The sequence below is a fragment of the Moschus berezovskii genome, chromosome 21, assembly GCF_049115385.1.
Source record: "Moschus berezovskii isolate FMDL1 chromosome 21, NW_MosBer_1.0, whole genome shotgun sequence".
Classification (NCBI taxonomy): domain Eukaryota; kingdom Metazoa; phylum Chordata; class Mammalia; order Artiodactyla; family Moschidae; genus Moschus; species Moschus berezovskii.
Window position 1 is genome coordinate 34,895,177 of NC_142480.1, and position 14,342 is coordinate 34,909,518.

The 14,342-nt window shown below is 44.7% G+C and overlaps 1 protein-coding gene and 1 long non-coding RNA gene across 4 annotated transcripts in view; one reads left to right on the forward strand and one right to left on the reverse strand.

Moving 5' to 3' along the window:
- STXBP6 (syntaxin binding protein 6) overlaps positions 1-14,342 on the forward strand; it is a 283,426-nt gene that overhangs the window by 51,912 nt on the left and 217,172 nt on the right. The gene's annotated exons all lie outside the window — the stretch shown is intronic.
- Positions 151-14,342, reverse strand: part of LOC129550482 (uncharacterized) — a 65,625-nt gene continuing 51,433 nt past the window's right edge. Inside the window, exons 3-4 of one of the 2 annotated variants that reach the window (XR_008684839.2) lie at positions 9,688-9,823; positions 151-1,082 (exon numbers count right to left, since the gene is read on the reverse strand). This is a non-coding gene — a long non-coding RNA (uncharacterized LOC129550482). Of the gene's footprint in view, positions 1,083-5,473; positions 8,109-9,687; positions 9,824-14,342 lie in introns of those variants that run through there. The other variant, XR_008684838.2, reaches the window with a different exon arrangement.

Genomic DNA, 14,342 nt, shown 5'->3' on the forward strand with positions numbered 1-14,342 from the left:
TGAGTTCCTCTTCACTTTCTGCCATAAGGGTAGTGTCATCTGCATATCTGAGGTTATTGATATTTCTCCCAGCAATCTTGATTCCAGCTTGTGCTTCTTCCAGCCCAGCGTTCCTCATGATGTACTCTGCATATAAGTTAAATAAGCAAGGTGACAATATACAGCCTTGACGTACACCTTTTCCTATTTGGAACCAGTCTGTTGTTCCATGTCCGGTTCTAACTGTTGCTTCCTGACCTGCATACAGGTTTCTCAAGAGGCAGGTTAGGTGGTCTGGGATTCCCATCTCTTTCAGAATGTTCCACAGTTGATTGTGATCCACACAGTCAAAGGCTTTGGCATAGTCAATGAAGCAGAAATAGATGTTTTTCCTAAATGTTTTTCTTGATACTTTCACTTTTTGTTAATTCTCTGGAAGGGTGTGCTCCCACTCATTCATGTATTGGTAGCTCTAGAGCTGTGTCTCTGCTTCCTTCCCTTCCCTTCCCTTTTTTGAATAGAGAGAAGCAAAGAAGCCACATGATGCCAAGAGTGAAATAATTAAGGTTTAACTGAAACTCACAAGGGGCAAGTTTGTTGTTCTCAGTGGATTCCTCGGGGTGGGACGTAGGGAAGTGAAGCTGAGAGACTCAGGTAGAGCCAGACCATTTAGGTTGACAGTTGCAAGTTGCCCAAGGAATTTGCTATGATGGAGGAAGAGGTCAGGGCTGACCCTAGCCCATTGTCAAAGTCAGGAGAGAGCAGAGTAGCGATGGAGTGGGGACAGCTTTCTATTTTAAAAAAGCTAAGCAGCTTTTAGGGAATGATTTCTCCTTTTGTGCTGCTGTGCGATTTTAACACTATTAAGTGTTAAAGTTATTCTTAATATATTATTATTGTGCTGTGCTTAGTTGCTCAGTCGTGTCCAATTCTTTGCAATCCCATGGACTGTAGCCTGCCAGGCTCCTCTGTCTATGGGGATTCTCCAGGCAAGAATACTGGAGTGGGTTGCCATGCTCTCCTCCAGGAGATCTTCCCAGCCCATGGATTGAACCCAGGTCTCTTGCTGTCTGAGCCACCAGGGAAGTCCATAATATTATTACCTGAAAATAAATAAAGAATGTGTGCTGAACATATTGTTGATACCAAGAGATCAAGGAAAAAAGGAAATGATTAACCAAATTCCTAAGGACTAAAACCTTTGGACTGCAAAATATTATGATGTTTACTTAGCAGAAATAAGCCCATTAAATGGCCGAGAGGATTGAAAAAGTTAACCTAGAAGCTTTTGGCCAGTGTTCAACCTATTTCATCATATATTTAAAGTGTGAAAGATAGGTTTCGAGAAGTAAAATTCACATAGATCTGGAACTTTTACCAATAAAGTTACAGAACTTTAGGGAAAGTTAGTTGTTTCTCTATTTTAACTATTTGAGGTGGTGAGAAAGAGTTTCAATAAGGAACCACTGCTCCAGTGTATATAGTAAATCTATATAGAGGAATCAATAGAAAGATCTTTGCCTCACTGAAGCATTTTTCTTTCCATTTACTGAGTTCTGAAAGTAACATTCAGATTTATGACATACTTGGTTTAAAGAAGTTTCAATCTGGTTTGTGTGAGGTTTTTGAAAGGAAAGCAATAAAGTAAGTTTATGGGGATTCCATACCCATTTTACTTTGGAACAGATGTTGGAAACTGGGTAGGCCTTCTAAAAGCAGAAAGTGTGGGTTGACAAACATCCAGGAGAGTCCTAAGCTCATTTTATCCAGGTGGTTTGCCTATGGATAAATCCCAAAGATAGGTTTTATTCCCAAGAAGCTTATTTTTCAAGAGCTGCTTGATAATTTGGCTACCCCCAAAAGAACAACAAATCTTTTTACTTATTTTGAGAGTCAGTGGAAACTAAGGATAATATCTTCTGTAAATTTTCTACAGTGATGGCAATTGGGTCTAGCAGTCCAGGGCAAATTCCTACCTTCTTTAAGAAGCATTCCCAAATCTCCCTCATAGGAATTAATCTACACCTTCTTATTTATAGATTTGTTCATTCATTCAACAGACTATTGAACCTGCTGTGTGGGATTAAAACTTTGAGCAAGATAAGTACACTACTTATCAGAATTCAAGTTTTCTGTGGGACTACAGAGTAAATACAGAGTCACTGCTGTGATGGGTGAAGTTAGGCTGCATGCAAATCTGGGAAGGCTTCCTGGAGAAGGTGTCATCGAAGCTAAGTAGGAGCTAACTGAATGAACAGAGAGGATCAGGGGCACCACATACAACTCTGGGGACAGCTTTGTGAAGAGGGTGAAGGAGGTGAGTGTTTCTGAAATGGAAAGGGGTTCAGAGTGGCTAGAGCATGGAACATGAGGAGGAGGGACTGGCAAGGAGAGCAGCTAGAGAGAGAAACAGTGGCTCTGGAACCCTGAGAGTCGTAGTGAATTTTGCTCTTCTGATGGCAGTGGTGAGCCATCGAGGTGATGGTAGATGCTCTGTGAAAATCACAGCGGCTGCTGTGGAGGGAGTTCATTGGGAGGCATGAGGTTATTACTGTTCAAGGTCCAAGAGGAAGCAACGCAGCCCCAGGATCCCATGTTTTGGGTTTATCTCCCCGGAATTAGTCCCTTTGCCACATACTGCATCAGCCAGCATCCAGTCAAAAAACAGATGCCAGGCTGGCACTTCAAATAGAGGCGATCAGATGTAGGGAACTGGAGACACAAGGCATTAGGGAGCTGAAAGACTAGCTAGTGGAAGCAGAAGTAACAGGGATTGTAACTCCAGGAAGCAGCTGCCATCCTGGGAGTGGGAGGAGCAGAGGGGAGTGGGTGTGGTTCACTTCAGTTCGGTCTCTCAGTCGTGTCCAACTCTTTGCGACACTGTGGACTGCAGCATGCCAGTCCTCCCTGTTCATCACCAACTCCCAGAGTCCACCCAAACCCATGTCCATTGAGTCAGTGATGCCATTCAACCATCTCATCCTCTGTCGTCCCCTTCTCCTCCTGCCCTCAATCTTTCCCAGCATCAGGGTCTTTTCCAATGAGTCCGCTCTTCACATCAGGTGGCCAAAGTATTGGAGCTTCAGCTTCAACATCAGTCCTTCCAATGAACACCCAGGACCGATCTCCTTTAGGATGGACTGGTTGGATCTCCTTGCAGTCCAAGGGACTCTGAAGAGTCTTTTCCAACACCACAGTTCAAAAGCATCAATTCTTTGGTGCTCAGCTTTCTTTATAGTCCAACTCTCACATCCATACATGACCACTGGAAAAACCATAGCCTTGACTAGACGGACCTTTGTTGGAAAAATAATGTCTCACAACCTAGAAACTCAAGAGAGGCCACTGTGGAGCTGACCTGCCCACTGCTGAGGAGTTGCGTGGGTCTCCTGGGAGGGGTTACCTTATAGCCGGCCGGTGCTTCCCCATCCATGGGGTCCATGGCTAGTATACAAAGTGGCAAAAGCACAGGGAACTGGAGCAGCTGCTACTGTGAAGTCTGACAGGAGCTGGAAAACAGGAGAGTTCCTTCTCTAGTCCCTGCCTTCTGATTTCTTGCCAGGGGCTCCCATCGGCAGAACTGAACAAGAAAGCAGTTTCAAGGCAGTCTGGAAAATGGGATTTGCAGATTTCAAGCTCCAGGGCCATAAAACAGAATACCAAAGGGCGGGCCTGGGCTGAGAGACAGCTGGTAAATAATCTGCCCCAGGCATTTGAGAAAAGTAGCTCTGGGGCTTCCCTGGTGGCTCAGGCAGTTAACAATCTGCCTGCAATGTGGGAGATCTGGGTTCGATCCCTGGGTCAGAAGATCCCCCTGGAGAAGGGAATCGCTACCCACTTCAGTGTGTTGGACGGAGGCAAACCTGGATACCCATTGATCAGTTCAGTGGTTATTATCGAGATGGGAGATGATGGCAGCCTGATTAAGAGCTAGAAAATGGGTAGATGCAGGTTTAGAATGTGGAATTGAGCAGGATTTGGCAACTGATGTATTGTGAGGGATGATGGCCTGGATCAGTGGGAGTGGAGGAGGAGGTGGCTTATGTTTTTGGTTTCTGACTTGGGTGGCTGGTGGTGCTGTTTACTGAAAATAGGAACACAGGACTAGGAACTGTTTATGGGAAGATGATTTATTCAGTTTTGGACTACTGGGTCTGAAGTGTTCATGGTTTATCCAGGTGGAAATTCATTGTGTCTGAGAAGAAGATGTAGACGTGATTGGTTTTCAGCCTACAGGTGGTACTTGAAGTTTTAGGAATGAATGAAATTACCAAGGGAAACTATAGAAGGTGGAGAGAAGATAGCAGAGGGCAGAACCCAGAGGAGTAAGAGCATTTTGGGAAAGAACACAGTAGTGGAGAAAAGTTGATTGAAGGCAGCTGTGAAGGTCAGAGAGAGTGGAACAGAAGGTCATGGTCAATAGCTCAGGTGCTCAAAAGCTGACTATTGAGTGTTGCTGGCGACTTCTTTATCATACTCATCTGGTCTGCCTGTGTTTCATTGTTCTTTATGGGTAGTTGTCTTCGCGAATCATGTGGGCCTGGGACATGGCAGCACACCCCTCAGCATCTGGCCTTGATGTTTTGCATATGTCTATATTCATGATACGTGTTTGTTGCATTGGGTTAATTCAGTATCTGCAAACTCCAGTTTGTGGATTAACCACTTGCTTTTGTAAATAATGTTCTCTTGGAACACAGGCTGCCTGTTCATTTATCTGTTGCCTGTACTTGCTTTCATGCTGTAACAGCAGAGTTGGGGACTTATGACTGAGACCCAGTGGCTTCTAAACCTAAATTGTTTACTGTGTGGCTCTTTGTGTTTGCTGACCCCTGGATTATGATCTTGAAGCTGTTTTATGTAAGCTGGTAAGACTGTATCTTTGACTTTCTTTTTTTTTTTTTAAAGTATGTTTAATATGTTTAGGGGAGATGTAAAGCATAGAACGTGCCTTCTTGGGATTGGTCACAGTTTTGTCTTTGGTATGAAGGCAGCAGAGCCAAGGGAAAGAAAAGTTAGCAGAGGGTCACAGCAGTCTCTTTAGCTTGGCTGCCGGGCTGAATAATACCCTTATAAGGAAATCTGCCAGCCCAGAAAAGATGGGACAAGAGGGAGCATGGGCCTTAAAGGCACGCATTTAAGATGGGCCTTTTCAGCCCTGTGATATACCAGCCACTGTGCTAGGTGCCTGGCTTAATTTAGGAACTGAGAATCTGTTTGGAGACACAGACCCACAAGCAGAAACTTACAGTTGCCTAATATGTGTCAGGCATAGTGATAAAGCCGCACACGTGGTACAGAAGAGAGGCAGCTAATCCAGCCTGGGGAGAAGCAGCGGGAGGAAGAATGGCCATACCAGGACAAGGCCACCAGGCCCTTGGGTGCTACTTCGCCACGTGGGAGCTGGGAGTGGATGTGGAGGGGAGGAGGTGGGTGGGGGCTCTACCAGCTCTGGAGTCGGAAGTCCTGTGTGAGAAAGAGAGCCCCTGGGGTTGTGCAGTCATGAGACAAGGCGGTACTCAGAGGTTTACTTGTCTGTCACCAAAGTTTGTCTTCTAGGCATTCTTTTTTATTTTTTTAGCTGACATATTTAATGTGGTTTGAGTTTGTGGGAATCATAACCTTGAATTGGTTGATTTCCCCCTCCCCCTTACATAAAGTACAGACAGAAGTCATCTTGCATTAATATGTCTTTTGAGTGGATTTGTCTTGCCTGTAGGGACAATAAAAGCTCAGTGAACTGAGCATGTAACATAGGCGAGGGAAGTTTTTCTGTTTCTTTAGAACTCTGGTTGCTGTCATTTTACTGTCCACCACCCTCAGTAATGATACATTTTCAGGTTAATCTGACCATATGTCAACTCATTTGGCAGGTGTTAGGCCTAACATCGGAGATGGCACCCCACTCCAGTACTTTTGCCTGGAAAATCCCATGGACGGAGGAGCCTGGTAGGCTGCAGTCCATGGGGTCGCTAAGAGTCAGACATGACTGAGTGACTTCACTTTCACTTTTCACTTTCATGCACTGGAGAAGGAGATGGCAACCCACTCCAGTGTTCTTGCCTGGAGAATCCCAGGGACAGGGAGCCTGGTGGGCTGCCGTCTATGGGGTCACACAGAATTGGACACACTGAAGCGACTTAGCAGCAGCAGCAGCAGCGGGCCTAACGTCCGAATAGGGAAAGTGAGGTACATGCTTAGATTTTAAGTTCCTTGCCAATGTTCATTGCTTCCAGTAAGTTCTTTTGTCTGCATGTAAGAGTGACTCATACCAGTTACTTCAGGAAAATAGCAGTTTTTCATAACCCTGCTTATGAACTGGAAAACCAGGTGTACCCAGGAAGCTCTGGGTGTTTCCTTTCCTTTCCTCTGTCTCTCTCTCCCTCTTCTTCTCTTTGCATATCCACACCATCCTTTCGTCAGTCTACAGGTTGGTTTCCTCTGTACCTTTACCTTGTGTGTAATCTGTCTTCTTTTAGCCTCTCTCTGCATCATGAGACAAAGCTTCAGCTCCCACTACTATTGGGTCATTTGCTATTTTCTTTTAGAATCTGATTGGCCCGGCTTCTCTTTTTAAGCAAGAGCATATTGTACCTGGATCGACTCTTCCTACGTCGGGGCCTTTTCCTGTTCCACTCAGCTTGGACTGGGGACTGGGAAGATGTACCCATGTGGCTTACAAAAGCAGGCAGTTGGGGAGCTCCCCTGAAAGCCATAAAGTGAGAAGCAAGGTATTTTGAGTTGTGACCTGTCCAATATAGCCTTCTGGGCTTGGCTCATAACTTCCTACATGTAGTTCCAAAGATACCTTCTTCTAATGTAGCCCAGTCTCCACAGGTAAAAGTACATGTTCACTTGGCCTTTTCTAACAGGACGCACTCAAAAGTCATAGTCAGCTGCTGTTACACTGAGAAGCAGTCATGGGACCCATCAGGCGACCTGGATCCCCAACGCTCAGTGATGTCCATTTAAGCTCTGGTTCTCAGTGCAGTCGAGCCATTCTGGAACCCGTGGACTAAACGTTACATGTAATACTCAACACACCCTGTCATGTGCTCATTGTTTAAAAAGGGAAAAGAAATTTCTACCCCTTAATCTAGCTGCGAGATACATACATTGGTCACCAGCTCAGCCTATATTCTGCCTAGTAGAATAGAGCACACATCCAGTAACAGGCAGCCTCCTGCTGGCATTGGGAGGCCAGAAGCTTGGACACAGTAAGATGTATTCGAGGAGCCCTGACTGCTAAGCCCTTGGCTTGCTGCCTTTCCTCTTCACCTATGATGTGTAAACAGGTGTTCTAGACTTGTTGTCATTTAGGCTGTTGATTGACCTGTTTCTTTGGAAACACTGATGCCGTGGATTCTTCTATTTTCTTCCTATGCCTTTCCTTCTGTTTTTCTTCTGTGTCTTTCCTTGTTGAATTCTGGTTGTGGAGGGTTGGTTTGTTTTTTTTTTTTTAATGAGTTCTTCAATAGTTATTAGTGTGACATAGCATAAAACTATCACCTTAGTGGCTGCATCTCAAACCAGAATCTTTTGGGATTTGTTTTTTTTCCTTTCAGCTCCTGCTAAGAGTTTAGAGCACCCTAATTTTGTGATAGATAGAGTAGGTATCTCGGAGAAGGCAATGGCAAGCCACTCCAGTACTCTTGCCTAGAAAATCCCATGGGTGGAGGAGCCTGGTGGGCTGCAGTCCATGGGGTCGCTAGGGGTCAGACATGACTGAGCGACTTCACTTTCACTTTTCACTTTCACACATTGGAGAAGGAAACGGCAACCCACTCCAGTGTTCTTGCCTGGAGAATCCCAGGGACGGGGGAGCCTGGTGGGCTTCCGTCTGTGGGGTCACACAGAGTTGGACATGACTGAAGCGACTTAGCAACAGCAGCAGAGTAGGTATCTATGGGGTTGGGATTCTGTAATCAAGCTTGTTTATTTCTGAGCATTCTTTCTTGGTTAATTTCCATGTAGTTTCTGAGTTAATTGCATAGGGAGAAGAAGAAAAAAGAAAAATTCCGTTTTCCACATTGTATTGACTTGACTTTTGCATTTACATTTAATCATTTGCACTTCTTCTGTTTCAGTCAGTTCAGTGAGCTGTCTTCATATTTACATATCATTGAGAACTGTATGATAAATGAGAGGTAGAATTAGAATAGAGGAAATCAGCGCAAATAACTAAGTACGTATCAAGGAATGGTGCAGCCATCAACCAACACCAGATAACTTCAAACTAATTAAGGTATTGGAGTGGTTGTTTTTTTTTTTTTTTCAGCATGTGTTATTTAGTGTTAATTTAGCTTGTAAAAGTTTCTGTTCCCAGCCCTGTCCTCTTTCTCTTCAGAACTTCCCAGATTTTGCTGGGTTGGAGCGGAGGACTTACCAATGACAAGTGGATACAACTATCCAGAGCCACAGGGGGATTTCTGTTTATAGGAGCACACGCACACACACACACAGATACAGAGTTAACAAATCAAATTTGTAACAATGTGCAGTGTTAGGTATGTCCTACAGGGTGTAAAACAGATGGTGATTATCCTGAGAATGATGGTTTAGCATCATGTCATTTATTGCTCTCTAGGTATTTTTGAGGTGAACACAAACATCTAAAAAGTCCGCTGCATAGGCTTTGAGCGAAAGGCCAGATATAATTGTATTTAAAAAATGCAAGTAGTATGTATTTAAGCTCTCTTCATGAAGTTGGGGATCCTTAGGACAGCAGTGGTTATTGAGAGCCGTTGACCTTGTGTGTTGTATGTTTGGTGCAGTGGGTGGATTAGGAGAAGAGAACGCTGCAGGACTAGTGTTGCTGAATCTTCCCAATCTTCAGGAGAAACCAGAAGTCTTTTCCTTCTTTTCGGCCACACCTTGTAGGATCCTACTTCCCCAACCAGGGACTGTACTTGTGCTCAGCAATGAAAGCACAGAGTTCTCACCACTGGACCACCAGGGAATTCCCTAGAAATCTGTCTCACATAAAATATGCATTTTCATTTTTTAAAATTTACTCATTTTTAATTGAAGGATAATTGTTTTACAGTATTGTGTTGGTTTCTACCAAACATCAACATGTATCAGCCATCGGTATACCCATGTTCCCCCCACTTGAACATCCCCCCACCGTCCCACCCCTCCAGGCCATCACCAAGTCCCAGCTTGAGTTCCCTGAGTCATACCGCAAATTCCCACTGGCTGTCTGTTTCACATACGGCGATGTATATTTCCACATTCCTCTCTCCATACATCCCACCCCGTCCTTTCTGTCCTCTCCAGCCGTGTCCACAAGTCAGTTCTCAATGTCTGTGTCTCCCTTGCTGCTGCACAGATAGGTTCATCAGTACCATCTTTCTAGATTCCGTTAAAATGTGCAATTTTAAAATGTACATGGGCCAAGAAAATGTATTCTTACAAGACTATCCGTTGATGACCTCAGTCTATCCACTCCCACTACAGTGAACTGGTGGCGACAAATGAACATTTTTAAAAGCTCACCTTTTACCTCCCCTCCTCCCACATCATACTTAAGACCAAATGGACATCTGAGGAGTTTATATTTCTCTCAGCCACCTTTTTCCTGTAGCAGCTTACCTGACCATTCCCCCTAACACCTTACGACATACCCGGAGCTTCCCCTTGCTTTTCTGAAAGTGTGTAGGGTCTGTGCAGAAATGAATGTACCTGCAGGCAGTCTGCTGCACTCACCTTAGGTCCAGCTGTGTCCATCTCTCCTGAAGTGTCCAGGGCACACCCCTAGCACAGATCCCAGGTGTCAGTCCAGGCGTATGTCAGGTCATTCAAAGTTAACAGCTTCCATAACTTTCCATCAAGGTGGATCTCCCTGTGTAATCCCAGCAGGCCAACATAATTAAATTCTTTAATTACATTTCAAAGATAGGCTTAACAGAGTAAGCAGCTCCCGATCACCAGCTTCTGAAGGATTAAAGGACTCGCCTTTGCTGCTGCTGTGGAGCAGCAGCGTCAAACTCCTCATTTAATCACGGGTGGCCTGTTTTCCTTGTCCTTGTCCTTGGCTAGACTCTTTCTGCTGGATAGATCTACCTGGTCTATAATCCGCAGCCCTTAGGCAAAACCCAAGTCTTGGTAATTATTCAGTAAATGTGTGAAGAAGGAAAGGTCCTGACCCCAGGTGGAATTTCTTTGTTACCTCTGATAATAAAGAACAGTGTGTGTGGAGCAGAAATAGTCATCAAAGTCAGATGGATGGCCTCTTAAAAGGTGCGGAGAGCTTCAGCTCCACGTGATGTGGCTTCCCTTTCTGACTGTGAGTGGTGAATGATGGTGTTATTCTTCATCCGCTTGCTAATTACTGAATCCGTGAGACCAGTCTAAATTGATTTCTTTTCAACTGCTGCACTGAGTTGCTTGCTTGTTGGTTGTATTCTTCTCCCTAGGTTGTAAGGACTGCAGTGACCATAGTGGCCTTGGTGCCTAGGATAGTGTTGCTTATTGGATGAGTGAGGCTGCGTCTTGTCCCAGATCTGCCCTGTTCCTTGTGTGTGCCTTTTCTTTTCTCACCCTTGCCTTTTTTTTTTTTTTTATGTCTGCACAGCCCTGCATCTCCCTTGGGTAACAACACTCCATCCACACTAGTGGTGGTGGTGGTGGTTTAGTTACTAAGTCATGTCTGACTCTTGTGACCCCATGGACTGTAGACTGCCAGGCTCCTCTGTCCATGGGATTTCCCAGGCAAGAATACTGAAGTGGGTTGCCATTTCCTTCTCCAGAGGATCTTCCCAACCCAGGGATTGAACCCAGGTCTCCTGCATTGCAGGCAGATTCTTTACCAACTGAGCTACAAGGGAATCCCATATCCACACTGACTTAAATTGGATCCGTCATTGTTTTCCCTCTTAAGCTGGTAGTTCCGTATGGTGAAGCAGAGAGGTGCAGTGGAAACAGGACAGGATTGCAGGAAGCTAACTCTTCTCTTTTCTGGCTGAGTCTAGCAGAGTCATCAGAGGCTGGTCCCTTCTCTAAGCCGCACTCTGTTTACTTGTCCAGGAGAGACAATGATACCTCCTTCATAAATTGGGAAGATGAAATAGGATGTCACTGGTAGAAAAACTTATAAAATACACTGCGATATGTATATGCTTTTGCAGATAACCTGACATGCTTACATGCTTTTCTGCCTTTCGAGGTAGGAGCAGGCTGACCCATGGAGCTCATTTCCCTCCTCCTCCATCCTTCATAACAATATTGGGTAGTAGGTGGCACTACCCCATCTTAAAGATGAAGATACGGTGCTCAGAGAGACAGAATTTTACTCAAATTTATTCATCAAGTAAAGGCAAAGACAGAGTTCAGACCTGATCGTCTGATACAAATCTAGTCTTCTTTTCACCACCCAACATCTGTAAGATTGAGTGTAGGGGGGAAGTGACCACTGTGTCCTGGTTCCAGATTCTGAATGGTGAGCTGGATTACTTGTGCTTGAATGTCTGTGTAATTTGTAAGTGTGTGACACTAGTGTTAATCTGAGTTAGTCTTAGAGTAGTGTTCAATTGATAGGTTTTTTTCTTTCCTATCAAACATTGCACAGCTTTTTAGGTCAGAAGTTAGCTATTTTCTAGAACATGCTGATTGAGAAAGGGGTTGACATTGAATGACAGAAGAGCTGATTGAATGGGGCAGACTCCGCATTTGCCTATGGACCTGGAGTCTGACCTGGATTTGTAGGCTGTTCGGTGGCAACCCTGATGCATAGAGGGATGCCTGCCTTCCCACTCATCCCTCTCACATGGAGATTTCACTGTTGATTGGATGTTGGATCCTAACCAAGGCATTCTAGTCTGTTGCTTCTGGGGAGTCTCAAGTGAACCTGTAGAGACTCTTCAGTTACCCAACAGGACCTTGTGCAGCTGTGTGTGGAAATCAGGATAATTCCGGCATTTCTGAGAGCATTTTAATAGAGCACTGATTACAGATTGCAGGCACCTGGTCGTGTTTTTGTACGGAGGCTAAGGGTGCAGTTCTGAAGATAAGAACTGGGCCTGACATATTCCTATTTTCCTCTCCTGTTGTTTCCCAGGGCCTGGAAAAGGCCCCGAGACACCCTTATAGTGGCTCATCTAGGTTCTGGGCATGATTAACATGTGCTTTCAGGAGACCACCTCCCGCTGCCCTCCAATCCAGAACATTAATTCCCCGGCTGGTAATGGACTCATGCCTTTGCCCAGGGCATGTTCTCCTTCCAGCGGCTCAGAGCACTGAGATGGTAGGAGGGGCTCCTGTTAGTTGGGGGTCAGTACGGGGCCCTGTGGCGTCAGACTTGGCCAGAACAATTCTGTGCTTCTTGGACTATCTCAAGCTGTTCCACTTAGGCAGCCATCATTGCTTTTGGACTTAACACCCAAACGAGAAACACAAATTGTGAAAATTCAAGGGAGTAGAAGGTAAGAGCCAAAAGTTGAGGTTGAGAAATCTTATGGACTAGGGATATTCTAGTCCAACACTTAATTTCATGCCAATTCATAAGAAAAAGAGGACAACTCAGAGAAGAGTCCCCACAGCAATAAATGATGTTTTCTCTCTTTCCCTCTCCCTTCTGGCACACCACACATTCTCACCTTCCACAAACTCAGGATTACTATCACCACTTGTACTTTTAAAAGCATCACAGCCAAGGGGAGATTGATAGTTAACCTTCATCTTGACCTTGGTACTCTGTGTGATTTGGATATTACCCTCTGGACTTCAGTTTTCATACAATTCAAGGGAGAGAGTTGAATGAGCTAGACAATCACTAAATCACTTCCAGCGGTTAAATGTATAAGCTTAAGAATGCCCACATACCTACTTGCTCACGTCTCTCAACTGAAGTATAGGCAACTGATTGGTAGGGCTCCCAACGGTGTCAAGCAGTGGTTGTTGGTTGGCCCATTTGGAAGGTCTTGCTGAGATCTTCCTCAGTAAAGTCAAGTGGATAGAATTCCTCTTGCCAGCCTTTCAAATGGGTGAAGCCAGGGGCTTTGCTGTTGGGGAAGCAGCTAAGGTTGCCTGAAGCTCTGGCAGCGGAAGATCGAAAGTACAAAAGTATGTGTGGCAGGAGGCACCAAGGAGGGTCCAAGTTGTGCTTTTGAAATACCAGAGCGGGTAATACAGCTCAGGAAGTGGAAAGAGGAGTTTCCCCTGAGAACAAGCAGAAATCTTTGAAATATGTGCCTTTCATTTTTAAGCCTTTTCCGGTTTGGAAAATGGCCTACAAGGTTCATAAAATAGCCCAGTGGCAGCTATCCAAGATCCTCCTGGGAGCTGACTCCTGTTGTAAACGGCTGGTCTCCAAAGGAGGCTGACGAACAGCTGTGGCGAGGCTTTGGTGAGCACTGTCCTATTTATGGAGATAGAGATTTATCATAGACTCTCTCCACTAACATATTCTTAACTCCCCAATTTTTCATTTGTGGAATCAAAACAAGCTCTATTCTGTCTAGATTACGTGATCCTATTTGACAATTTCACAACATGACCTGCACACCCAAGATGAACAGATATCCAGAAAGGACTTCAAACTCCGACCTGATTCGTTGTCTTTGTAGTAGCTGGGCAGGGATGATAACTCGTCCAACCGAAAGCAAGGCTGATCAGAGGCAAAACTGTGAAGCAGATGAATTTGTCTTGATCTACTCGAAATGTGTTTCTATCTCATCTCTCTCTGCCTTTTTTTTTTTTTTTTTATTGGAGGCTAATTATTTTACAATATTATATTGGTTGGTTTTGCCACACATTGACATGAATCCGCCCTGGGTGTACATGAGTTCCCCTTCCTGAACCTCCCTTTATCCTCCCTCTGGGTCATCCCCGCACACCAGCCCCGAGCATCCTGTAACATGCATCGACCCTGAACTGGCTGTTTGTTTCACATATGACAACATACATGTTTCAATGCCATTGTCCCAAATCATCCCACCCTCACCCTCTACCACAGAGTCCCAAAGACTGTTCTATACATCTGTGTCTCTTTTGCTGTCTCGTATACAGGGTTATCATTTGCATCTTTCTAATAGCCAGGACACAGAAGCAACCTAGATGTCCATCTGCAGACGAATGGATAAGAAAGCTTTGGTACTTATACACAATGGAGTATTACTCAGCCATTAAAAAGAATGCATTTGAATCAGTTCTAATGAGATGGATGAAACTAGAGCCTATTATACAGAGTGAAGTAAGCCAGAAAGAAAAACACCAATATAGTGTACTTTTTTGTTTCTTTAATGGGAGATAGTGAGGTAGGCCAAGACTCCGAGGATCATGCTTCCTAGGTTCAGATCCTAGCTCTGTCCTTGAAAAGCTGCATGATCTAGAGCAATTTACTTAGCTATTCTGAGCCTTAGTTT